The sequence below is a fragment of the Amblyomma mixtum genome, chromosome 2 (genome assembly GCF_055824585.1).
Source record: "Amblyomma mixtum isolate Tamu chromosome 2, ASM5582458v1, whole genome shotgun sequence".
Lineage (NCBI taxonomy): Eukaryota > Metazoa > Arthropoda > Arachnida > Ixodida > Ixodidae > Amblyomma > Amblyomma mixtum.
In genome coordinates, this window is record NC_143013.1 from 241530025 (window position 1) to 241540844 (window position 10820).

The 10820-nt window shown below is 47.0% G+C and overlaps 1 long non-coding RNA gene across 1 annotated transcript in view; it reads left to right on the forward strand.

Moving 5' to 3' along the window:
* The window catches only part of LOC149363135 (uncharacterized), a 37337-nt gene extending 30765 nt beyond the window's left edge, over nucleotides 1–6572 (forward strand). The window contains exon 3 of the long non-coding RNA XR_016288570.1: nucleotides 6471–6572. This is a non-coding gene — a long non-coding RNA (uncharacterized LOC149363135). The remainder of the gene's footprint in view (nucleotides 1–6470) is intronic.
* Nucleotides 6573–10820: the final 4248 nt, after the last annotated feature.

Below are 10820 nucleotides of genomic sequence, written 5' to 3' on the forward strand. Positions count from 1 at the left end.
TGGAAGACAGGAGAAAGTTATCGCGCACGCTAGCCGTTCACTGTCGAAAGCCGAGGTAAACTATTCGATCACCGAGAAAGAATGTCTCGCCATTATTTGGGCCACGTCGAAATTTCGCCCTACCTGTACGGACGACCATTCAAGGTTGTGAGCGATCACCATGCTCTGTGCTGGCTAGCCAATTTGAAAGATCCCTCCGGCCGCCTTGCTCGTTGGAGCCTGCGCCTTCAAGAATTCGACATAACTGCAGTCTACAAATCTGGCCGCAAGCATTCCGATGCAGACTGCTTGCCACGAGCCCCTGTCGACGCAGCACCCGAAGAGGCAGACGACGACGCTTTCTTAGGACCGGTAAGCGCCAGCAGTTTCGCGCAGCAGCAGCACTCGGATCCTGACTTGCAAAGCCTAGTTGATTATCTGAAAGGCAAGACCGCATCGTTTCCCCGAGGGTTCAAGCGGCAACTAACGTCCTTCGTCCTTCTCAATAATGTCCTCCTGAAGAAGAACTTCGCGCCGAACAGGACAGTGCATCTTTTTGTCATGCCCAAAAATCTCAGGCAAGAAATTATGCAGGCATGTCATGATGAGCCGACTGCAGGGCATCTCGGGATTGCTCGCACGTTGCACCGCATCAAGGAGAAGTACTATTGGCCGCGGCTAGCTACCGACGATTCCCAGTACGTGAAAACGTGCCGTGAATGTCAACGACGCAAAACGCCTCCGACTAGACCATCCGGACTCCTGAACCCCATACCACCGCCAACTAAGCCCTTTCAGCAAATAGGGATGGACCTCCTCGCCCCTTTCCGACCTCTTCATCAGGAAACAAGTGGATCATCGTGGCCACCGACTACATGACCCGCTACGCCGAAGCAAAAGCGTTGCCTAGTGGTACCGCAACAGAAGTCGCCAAATTTTTTGTCGAACAAATTCTCCTGCGACACGGCGCCCCGGAAGTGCTCATCACAGACAGAGGAACGGCGTTTACAGCGGAGCTGACGCAAGTCATTTTAAACTACAGCGAGACAAGCCATCGGAGGACGACTGCCTATCATCCGCAAGCCAACGGACTCACAGAGCGTCTGAAGAAGACCATCGCAGACATGCTCTCCATGTACATCGACACCGAACACAAGACGTGGGACTCCATTCTGCCCTACGTGATCTTCGCCTATAATACTGCCGTCCCGGAGACAACCAGGTTTACCCCATTCCAGCTGGTATACGGCAGGAAGCCCACAACAACCCTCGACGCAATGCTCCCGCACGTTTCCGACGAAGACAACCTCGACGTCGCCGCCTACCTTCATCGCGCCGAGGAAGCCCGCAGACTTGCGCGGCTTCGCATTCAAGACCAGCAGCACACCGACGCCCGTCGCTACAATCTGCGCCGACGAGACACGCATTACAAGCCAGGTGATCGTGTTTGGATATGGACGCCATTTTGCCGCCGTGGATTGAGTGAAAAGTTACTTCGACGCTACTTTGGCCCGTACAGGGTTCTCCGTCGAATTGGAGACCTCGACTATGAAGTCATCCCCGACGGCACGACAGCATCTCAGCGACGCCGCACACGCCCGGAAGTCGTACATGTCGTACGCCTGAAGCCATATTATGAACGCTAAAGGACTCGAAGATTACATTCTCCTTGTTTATTTTCATTTTAAAGCACCGAGGCGATGCTTCTTTGAGAGGGGGTAATGCCGCGTATCATTGTAGTGCCCGTTCGTTCGCGCGAGGCAGCAGGAAAGAGTGTTATCATTTTTGTTCGTGACGCGAGAAGCGACCGGACTTATCTCGATTGATCACAGCCATGAAGAGCTGCATCTACGTGTTTCCAGATTAATCTAGATGATCTCGACCTGTTATCTCAAAGTTTCCTTGCCGGCTTTAAATTGATTGATGCCGTGAGCAGCGGGCATTCGTAGTTCGACGACCGACGAGCACCCTTGTTGCTTACGCCACCGCCGAGTGATTCAGTTCTTTTGCGGGCGCAAGTCAGCCTAATAAAGAGCTTCGTTTCCAAGACTGGTTGGTGTCTTCCTCACCGCTGGACTGCCGCCACTACAACGTGACAATATGCTTGAATGCGGATAGGTGAGGGGACAGGAAGGTTTAGGAGATCATGTAGCAAAATGTTCCAAAGCAATGGCGAAAGTGGTGAACCATGTGTACTGCCGAGGAAAGAAGGCACAGAAAGAGTACACGAAGGATCTTGATAGGTCAAATGGCGGTTATGAAGGAAAGACGTCAGAAGGGAATATAGATTTCGAGGACAACGATGTTTTCGTAAAAAATGTAGAACCAGAGGATGCCAAAAGCTAACAAATGCTCCTCTGAAGTCAAGAGAAATTAGAACCACGGGAATTTTTTGTTGTTTATATCTATGTAAGAAACCCCGCAAATGATAGAGAGCCTGAACAAAACGGCGGCCGTGCGTGAAACCATACTGATTTCTATGAAGTAGTTTATTTTGGCCCAGCAAGTAATACAGCCGACCATATACTAAACGCGCGAGCACTTTACCGAAAGACCAATTAATACAGATCGGTCGGTAAGAATTCGGAAGGTGCTTTGGTCTATTCGGTTTGAGAAAAAAAGTAATTCTGCCAATTCTCGAGGTCTGAGGAAAGTAACCCAAGTGCAATGCAGAATTAAAGAGGGAGACGAAAAGCAAGGGGTGAGCGCGTTCAACAAAGCGACAATAAAATGACGAGAGATAAGATCAGGCTCAGGAGAAGGCGACAAATCTTATGAATTGATGAAAGCTTCGATCTCCGCAACAGTGAACGGTAAATCTTTTACTGAGTTACTGTAAGGCTGCGAAGTAATGTCCCGAAAGTGAGTATGAAAAGGGAGATCGTGGGAAGAATCATCTTTAGCGACGTAAGTACGAAGGAGCAACTGTATGGCGTCAGGAAGCGTTTCAGTATATGTGGCATAAGCGTCCTGTAGAGGAATTGATAATGTAAGGGCACCTGAGCTTGCCAAAAGCATGTTTATATGGCTTACCAAAGAGATATTTACGCGTAGCTGTGAAGCGGATCAATTTTATATAACTATCATGCGTGGTTCTGATGTTAGAGCGATACTTTGCAAGAGCTTTATAAAAAATTGAAAGCTGAAGAATTCTCAGCTGTGGGTCTGAAATTCTTGGGAAAAGGCGGCAAAGAGCGCGCACATGATCTCTATGCTCAATTCAGCCGTCCGCCAAATGGAACCCTCGAGAAACTTTGGTTTGACCAGACGCATGGTTTTCTTGTAAAGTGTCATGAAGGTGGCGTTAAATATAGAGAGGACATGATTAAGAGCACCCGCTGAATGAAACTGATGATTGTAAAAAGATTTTATCCAAGGCAGAGAAGTTCACTGGGAAATTAAACGACTGGAGCTAGCTCTGGTGAGCAGCTTGAACGGAGACGACGGTTGGGAAAGAAAAGAGTATGTAATAATTCTGTGCTCGGAAAGTGATTAATCAGGAATGACTTCCCAAGAGTAGCCCTTTGCAAGCAAATTAGGAGAACCGAAGCTGATGTCAATCCAACTTGAAGCGTACAGAGTTTCGTAAGTTGGTAAAGAGTCCGGGTTATTCAGAAGAACCAGAGCATTAGAAGCCGCAAAAGCTTCAGCATGAGTTCCTCTAGCATCAGTGATATTGCCACCCCATAAAATGTTGTTTGCATTAAAAGCACCCCAAATGATAATTTTGTCAGTGGGTGAAGTCTGTGTACAAGTGGTAAGCAAAGCCAGAGATACTGTAATATCCGCACGAGGCGGTATATACGAGGTCTGTTAGAAAAGTATCCGACCTTTGGCCGTAGAAAAAAAAACTTGCATAACTGGAGCGTTGCAAACCTAGTCACCTTCAAAGTAGTCTACTTGGGACTCCACACACTTCTCCCAGCGGTGCTGCCATTGTGGGAAGTATTCCGAGAAGGCGCCTTTCGGAATGGAGTTTAGCTCAGCTGTCGTTGCAGCCATAATGTTCTTCCTTGTCTGAAATCGCGCTCCTTTCAATGGCTTTTTGATTTTGGGAACCAGTCAGAAATCGCAGGAGCCATATCAGGAGAGTAAGGAGTCTGTGGAACTACAGGAGTCTGGTTTTTGACCAAAAAATCTGAATCAAGTGCGAGGAATGTGCAGGAGCATTGTCGCGATGGGTTCGCCAATTTTCTGTTGACCTCAGCTTCGGGTTCTTGCGCCGCACAGCATCACTTAGGCAACTGAGGACATCCCTGTAGTACTCTTTGGTCATTCTTTGACCCTGTGGGGTGCGTACTCGTGGTCTGCCACACAGAGGGCGTCAAACAAAGCAGTCAGCATCACTTTCACATTGCTGCGCACTTGGCGGGCCTTCTTAAGTCTTCGTGACGTGGAATGCTTCCACTGTGACGACTGGGATCTGATTTCCGGGTCGTACCTGTACACCTAAGACTCGCCACCAGTGATTTTGACGTTGATGAAGTCGGGGTCACTGTTTGCTGAATCCAGCATGTCCTGTGAGACTTCAACACGAAGCTGCTTTTGCTCCACCGTGAGCAGCTTCGACCCGAATTTCGCCGCAACTCTCTCCATGGCCAAATCTTCGGTGATAATGGAATGTGCGGAGAAATTTCTGATTCGCAGTTCGGCAATGACCTCGTCATTTTTGCATGTTGATGGCCGATTGGAGCGTGGCTCGTTCTACACCGATGTGCGGCCATCTTTAAATATATTGTACCACTGCTTAATCTGTGTGCTGCTCATAGAATCGTCACGGAAAGCCGTCTGAATATTTCGAATGGTTTCCACTTGGCTGTCGCCCAGTTTATGGCAAAATTTGATGCAGAAGCGCTGCTCCTTTCACTCCGCCATTTTCCTTGCAATAAAAAACCGACGAGAGCACTGCGCACTGCCTAACTCAAATGCTGCTTCCCAGCGACTGACGCTATCGGCAGGCGGGAAAAAATTCGTGCATGCGCATGAAGGTTCAAGGTCGCCTGATGCACGTGCGCTTGTTTCATATCCGTCAGGTGTTAGCAAAAAAAAAATAAAGTCGGATACTTTTCTAGCAGACCTCGTATACTGCTATAAAAAGGAATTCATCAGTCGATGTCGAGCATAAGATGGAAACAACTTCAGGAGAAATTAAAGTTGGAAAGATATCAAAGGTAGGATTATGTAGCAATATGGCAGCAGAGAGAATTTTGTGAAAAGTGGAGGGAATTCCTACAAATTCGTTATGGGTAATATATGGATCTCCGACAGTGGCTCTGGTGAACCGCTTGAATGGCGTCGACGGTTGTTTGTTCACTCACGTTAAAAGCCCCACGGCAGGCGGCTTTGCATTTTGTTTGTGACTCGAGATAAGACAAGACTTATCTAGATTAATCGTGGCCACGAACAACTGCTCCCACTTTTTTTTCAGGTTGCTGTAGCTGCTTCTAGTTTCTCATCTCGAAGGTTCCATGCAAGCTATAAATAGAGCGCTTAAAAGAACTGCAGGTTTTCTGTTCGGCGACCGCCTAGCACGCTTGTTGCCACGCCATCTCCGAGTCATTCTGTTCTTTGGGGATCAGCCTAATCAAAAGCTTCATTTGGAAGCCCTTTTCGCTGCCTTTGCCTTGGTGCACTCCGGACGGCCATCACCGCTACGTGTCAATATAATCATGAAAGCTTCAGTGTCGCCTACCCAAACTAATATTTAGTTTTCATACTAGATGCTTGAAAATTCTCAACCTAACTCTGTCAGAATTTACGCTGCTTTATTATTAGTTTTCTTTTTCTAGAAAAAACCACGTCTTTTCGATCTTTGCGTTATATACAATCTTCGCTTTCATTTTATTGTACCCATTGTGATCTGCCAGCCTGCGAAAGTGCTCCAGATAGTCAGTATATGCCTTCTACTGCTGTTGCTTGCACGAGGTTCAAAGGCTCGTCAAGTTGGTTGCATTCAGCTTTTACCTCGGCTTCCTCCACCCGTGAATGGGAAATAAAGAATCAATGAACTTAAAAGAAAATTGGCTCTCATTTGGCTTGAATAGGAATCAAGCTGCCCTGGAACCGAATTATGTGAGGTTCTAAATGTGAACATAGTCTCAGAACCTCACCCCTGTTGGTCGGCACTGACTACGGTTAGGCAGTGGTGGGGGCCGATCAAGAGGAGCGGTGCTCTTAGTCTCTTAAAAGACTGCCTTCAGACAGAGAGCCTCAAGTAATTCGGCAGCAGCAATAATAGCTTCACAACAGATGAAATTGATTAAGTGAGATTGATGTTGAAATGTACACATTTCAAATTCTGAGACATTCCCAGTAAATACTTTTTTAATTTATAAATCGCAACGTTTAGGAGCCGGCTCTCCTGAATTTGGCCATGTATTGCAGTTTACTATAAGAGACTGATATTATATCTGCATCAGTGCAGTCACTGTCCCTCACAGATTTTTTTACTGTGCGCTAGCTTACAATTACCTGTTCTCTTTTTCGTACAGTGCACAAGTGATGAAAACTGCGGGCTCTTGTGCAAGTGTGTGAGCACGGCGAATGGAGACAAGCTCTGCATCAATCCCCCTAAGGATAAATGACAAGAGCACGAACCGAAATAAAGTGCTTCATTTTGAAACCAGAAACTGATTTTGTTTTGATAGAAAGAAGAAAGGCACACGAAACATTTTATGTAAAGTTCAGGCGTAATCGCGCATATGTTGTGTAGGGCACGTGACTTCATTGCATGGACATTCACAGAGTGCCCTGGGCACACGTGCATTGTACGTATTTGAACGACAGGTTGCAATACTGTGCACGCAGTGATTTAACAAATGAACCAGTGGACCTTTTTTTGTTGTGTCAAGAAATCCTGATTTCATGTGAGCATGTGCGGAGGGGAAAAAACTGTTTAGAGGGAGGGCAAGGATTATGAAAGGTCAGCTTTCAGCAGCGAAAAGTACTAGACACTAAGAATAAATAGCGTCCCAGAAATCTCATTAAATTGCTGTAGTCAGAGCACCCCAGAAAGAGCATGCGATATTGTGAGGATTCGACAGAAGTGACACTCAATAGGTGTTATGCGGTGTGGCATGTAAGTGCACGTTAAATAACCTCACATACCAAATTGTTCCGTCGACCTCACTATGCGTTTTATTCTTTTTTTCTTCTTTTACTTGTGGAATCATGAGGGACAGCCGTCAGCACCGCACTCTCACTCCACGGATTCCGCGTTCCAGCTCGCTAACCGCGGAGGAGTTCATGCTCGAGGGAACGAATGGAGGGACGACAAAGCATGAACCCTCATATGCTATTCATTACACTTGCAAATATTACACAGAGCGGCCACCTAGCTACAAAACAACTACGACGCATTCCTCGGAAATATAAGGCTACAAAATAAGTGCTTCCGACTTGCCGGCTGGGGCAAGAGCTCAGCTTTGGAGGTATCGGCGGCGAACGCTTGTATGCCGACAGCGGCGGCCGACTGTTCCCGTGCACGCCGCATTCTTGGGGCAAAGCCCTCCCCGAGCATTTGTTGGATAAGGTGACGAGAGCGCGCGTTTGCTGCGCTCGCATCACTGCCTGGAACAACTCACGACGCTTTCCGCATCACGAAAAGAGTCTGACCGGCTGCGCGCAGTTACGTGTAACTTTCTACGCGTGGCGCTCCCATCGCCACTTCCGCTTCCCTCATAAGAGAATTTCCTCCTCGCCCAGTCGGTGCTGTCCTGGTGTACGACAATCAGGATGGTCGGCCTCGTAGGAACAAAGGGGGCAACAGGATTTTAACCACACTCAATACTCCAAACGTGTCTTTGCAACGCGATATTCACAGAGAGGTGAGAAAATCAGTCCGGCTATGCATTCATAAAAAAAAAAACATTCATTTTCTCATCACGGGGTGAAAAATTGTCTCTTTCTGCGTCACTTGGCTTATAGCAGTGAGGTATAAGCATGCTGAAAGCCAAAAAAAAACGCAGACGGGTGATAAAGTGGCGATAAATTTTCTTTTGGAATCATTTTATTGCTCTGTGGTCGAAAACAGCAGTTCTGGCTGCAGTGCTGTAGGAAGCACTTGTCCTGCTCGTCGTCTCTCCTCTCGTTCCTTTTTTTTTTGATAAATATAACCCAATATGGCCACTATAGTACCGAGAGTTTCACTTAAGTTGTTCTATACCATTAAAAAGTGAATATTTTGAATTAGAAAAGCGCTTTTTTGGCACAATCTGAGCGGTGTAGCGCATCATAATACACCTAAGATGTAATAGCAAATAGGCTGGTTAAGTGATAATGAATAGTTAACTTTTAACTACTTCTGTAAGTCTGTTTTTTTTTTGCTGGTGACCCTCTTGTTGAGCCTGGCTTTTTGGTCAACGTAGTTAGTCATATTTCTGCTTAAGGTATAGTTTTCCCTATTGCTTTGCAGTCGCAATCCCAAGAGTTCTTGACTTCTTTGACCGTTGGTATGTCTAGGTTGTATGCCCTGAGTTTGATATTGTCACGTTGTAGTGACGGCAGTCCAGTGGTCAGGAAGACACCAGCCAGTTTTGGAAACGAAGCTCTTTATTTGGACTGACTTGCGCCCGCAAAATAACGGAATCACTCGGCGGCGGCGTAAGCAACAAACGTGCTCGTCGGTCGTCGAACTACGAATGTACGCCGCTCGCGGCATTGCTCAATTTAAAGCCGGCCAGGAAACTTCCAGATAGCAGGACAAAATCATCTACAGTAATCTGGAAAAGCCTAGATGCAGCCTTTCATGGCTGCGATCAATCGAGATTAGACTGGTCGCTTCTCGCGTCACGAACAAAAATGATAACAGCCCTTTCCTGCAGCCTTGAGCGTGAACGAACAAACACTAGAATGATACGTGGCATTATTTTGATGACTTTCCCTCTCCCGGGAGGGGAGGGGGGAGGGGGATGATGAGCAGCTCGGATTTGAAAGGAGAGCAGGCCAGTTCGGCTTTCTATCAACTTCGGTTACTATGTTGGCCCTGATTGTAACGTTTCTTCTACCTCAGCGTCGCTGCCTTTCTTTATCCATAGCGTATTGTCGTCTGCGTACATGCTGTGGTATACAGGGCCTGTTCTGAAAGTAGTAGGACTGGTTTTTTCCTGGGCGAACGGGCGGACGAGAGGTGGTCTGCACGTGCAGGATCGTTGAAGGGGGATATTGGGAATGCTGGGGAAAATCGGCAGTCGGCCCTCGGCCGTTGAAGAGAGGAGGTTGCTTGCAATGTGAACCCCTGTCGAAACGTCTCGTTTCGCAGAATCATCGAGCGTTTACTGGATCAGCGATACGCGATCAAATTTTGAGTATATCCTGGTAAAACGGGCAAAGAGACTCACAACATGATTAACGAGGCCTACGGTGACGCTTCCATGGGTAGGTCAGATGTTTTTTGAGTGGCACATGCTGTTCCGAGAAGGTAAGGAAAGAGTGGAGAAAGACGACCGCTCCAGACGCCCTTCGACCAGCAAGACCAACGAAAATGTGTAACGAGTGAAACATTTACTTAACAGTGATCGTAGAATGAGTATCAGATTGATTGCTGATGACTTGACCATTCCTCAAACCCAAGTTTTTGAGATCGTGACAGAAAACTTATCCATGCGGAAAGCGTGCGTGAAGTTGGTGCCGGGAGTGTTGTCAGAGGAGGAAAAGGCCAACCGGTAGGATCTTCTTCATCATGTGAATGAGGGCCCCGTTTTTTGCCCAGCACAAGGGGGCAACGCTGCCTCAGTCCCCCTACAGCCTCGACTTGGCCCCGCCAGATTTTTTTCTATTCCCGAGAATAAAATCGACGCTCAATGGGGAACATCAGGGATCGGTAGAGGTGGTTCAACAGGCCGTGACGAGGGAGCTAAACAGCATTCCGGTCCAGCCGTTCCTGGAGGCGTACGAAAACTGTAAAACTAATTGGCAGCAGCGTGTGGGTGCGGAAGGTTGCTTGCTACCTTGAAAAATTGTAATCGTTTGTACTATTCTCTTGAATAAATTTTGTTTAAAAATATGAGCCCTACTACTTTCAGAACAGACCATGTAGGTTTGGCATTTGTATTAGTTTTTGTGGGATCTCTATCAAGGCTAAATTGAATAGGCGCGGTCATAGTACTGGCCCTTGCGGAGTGCCCCTGCTGCCTAGTTTTATCATGTATGTAGCTAAGTCTCCCACACTGATGATTGCTTTCCTGTTTGCGAGGAAGTCTGACGTAGTTTTATGCTCTTTTTCTCTGGTTGATTACCTAAAAAGAAAATGAGCGATAAGGTTAGTGCTATCCTTTGTGCTCAGCCGCATATGATACGCCCTACCATATCTCAGACTCAGGGAAAAGGAAAGAAATATGACAGACGCTCTAATACGCAGGGCATGCAATACGGCTTTGAGGCTACCACCCAACACCCGAATACCTCGGCTATGAGTCTAGGCGTAATAAATACGGCAGAAGAACTCATTGAGAAACAGTTGACAAGGCAGATAACACGACTCTCCACAACTAAGGTGGCAGAAAAATTCTACAAAGTGCCAACGTAAAATGCAGGCAGAACTGACCTCAAACCATTGATCTCATTTGGGAAACAAGGGGACATATTATGATACCACCTCTCCCAAAAAACATGCACCCTTTTCACATCAGCAGAAGGAAAGCCTGTGCGGCATACATGCACAATAAACTTAAAGACGACAAGTCAGTGCTGTATGTCGACGCTGCCGAGTACAGGCACAAAGAGGCACATGTTGTGGCTATAGGTCACCACAAAGGAGAATGCATAACAGTTGCGACCATACCAGCGAAAAGTCCGGAAGAGGCAGAAGAAAAAGCAATACCATACGCCATGTGCATAAATGT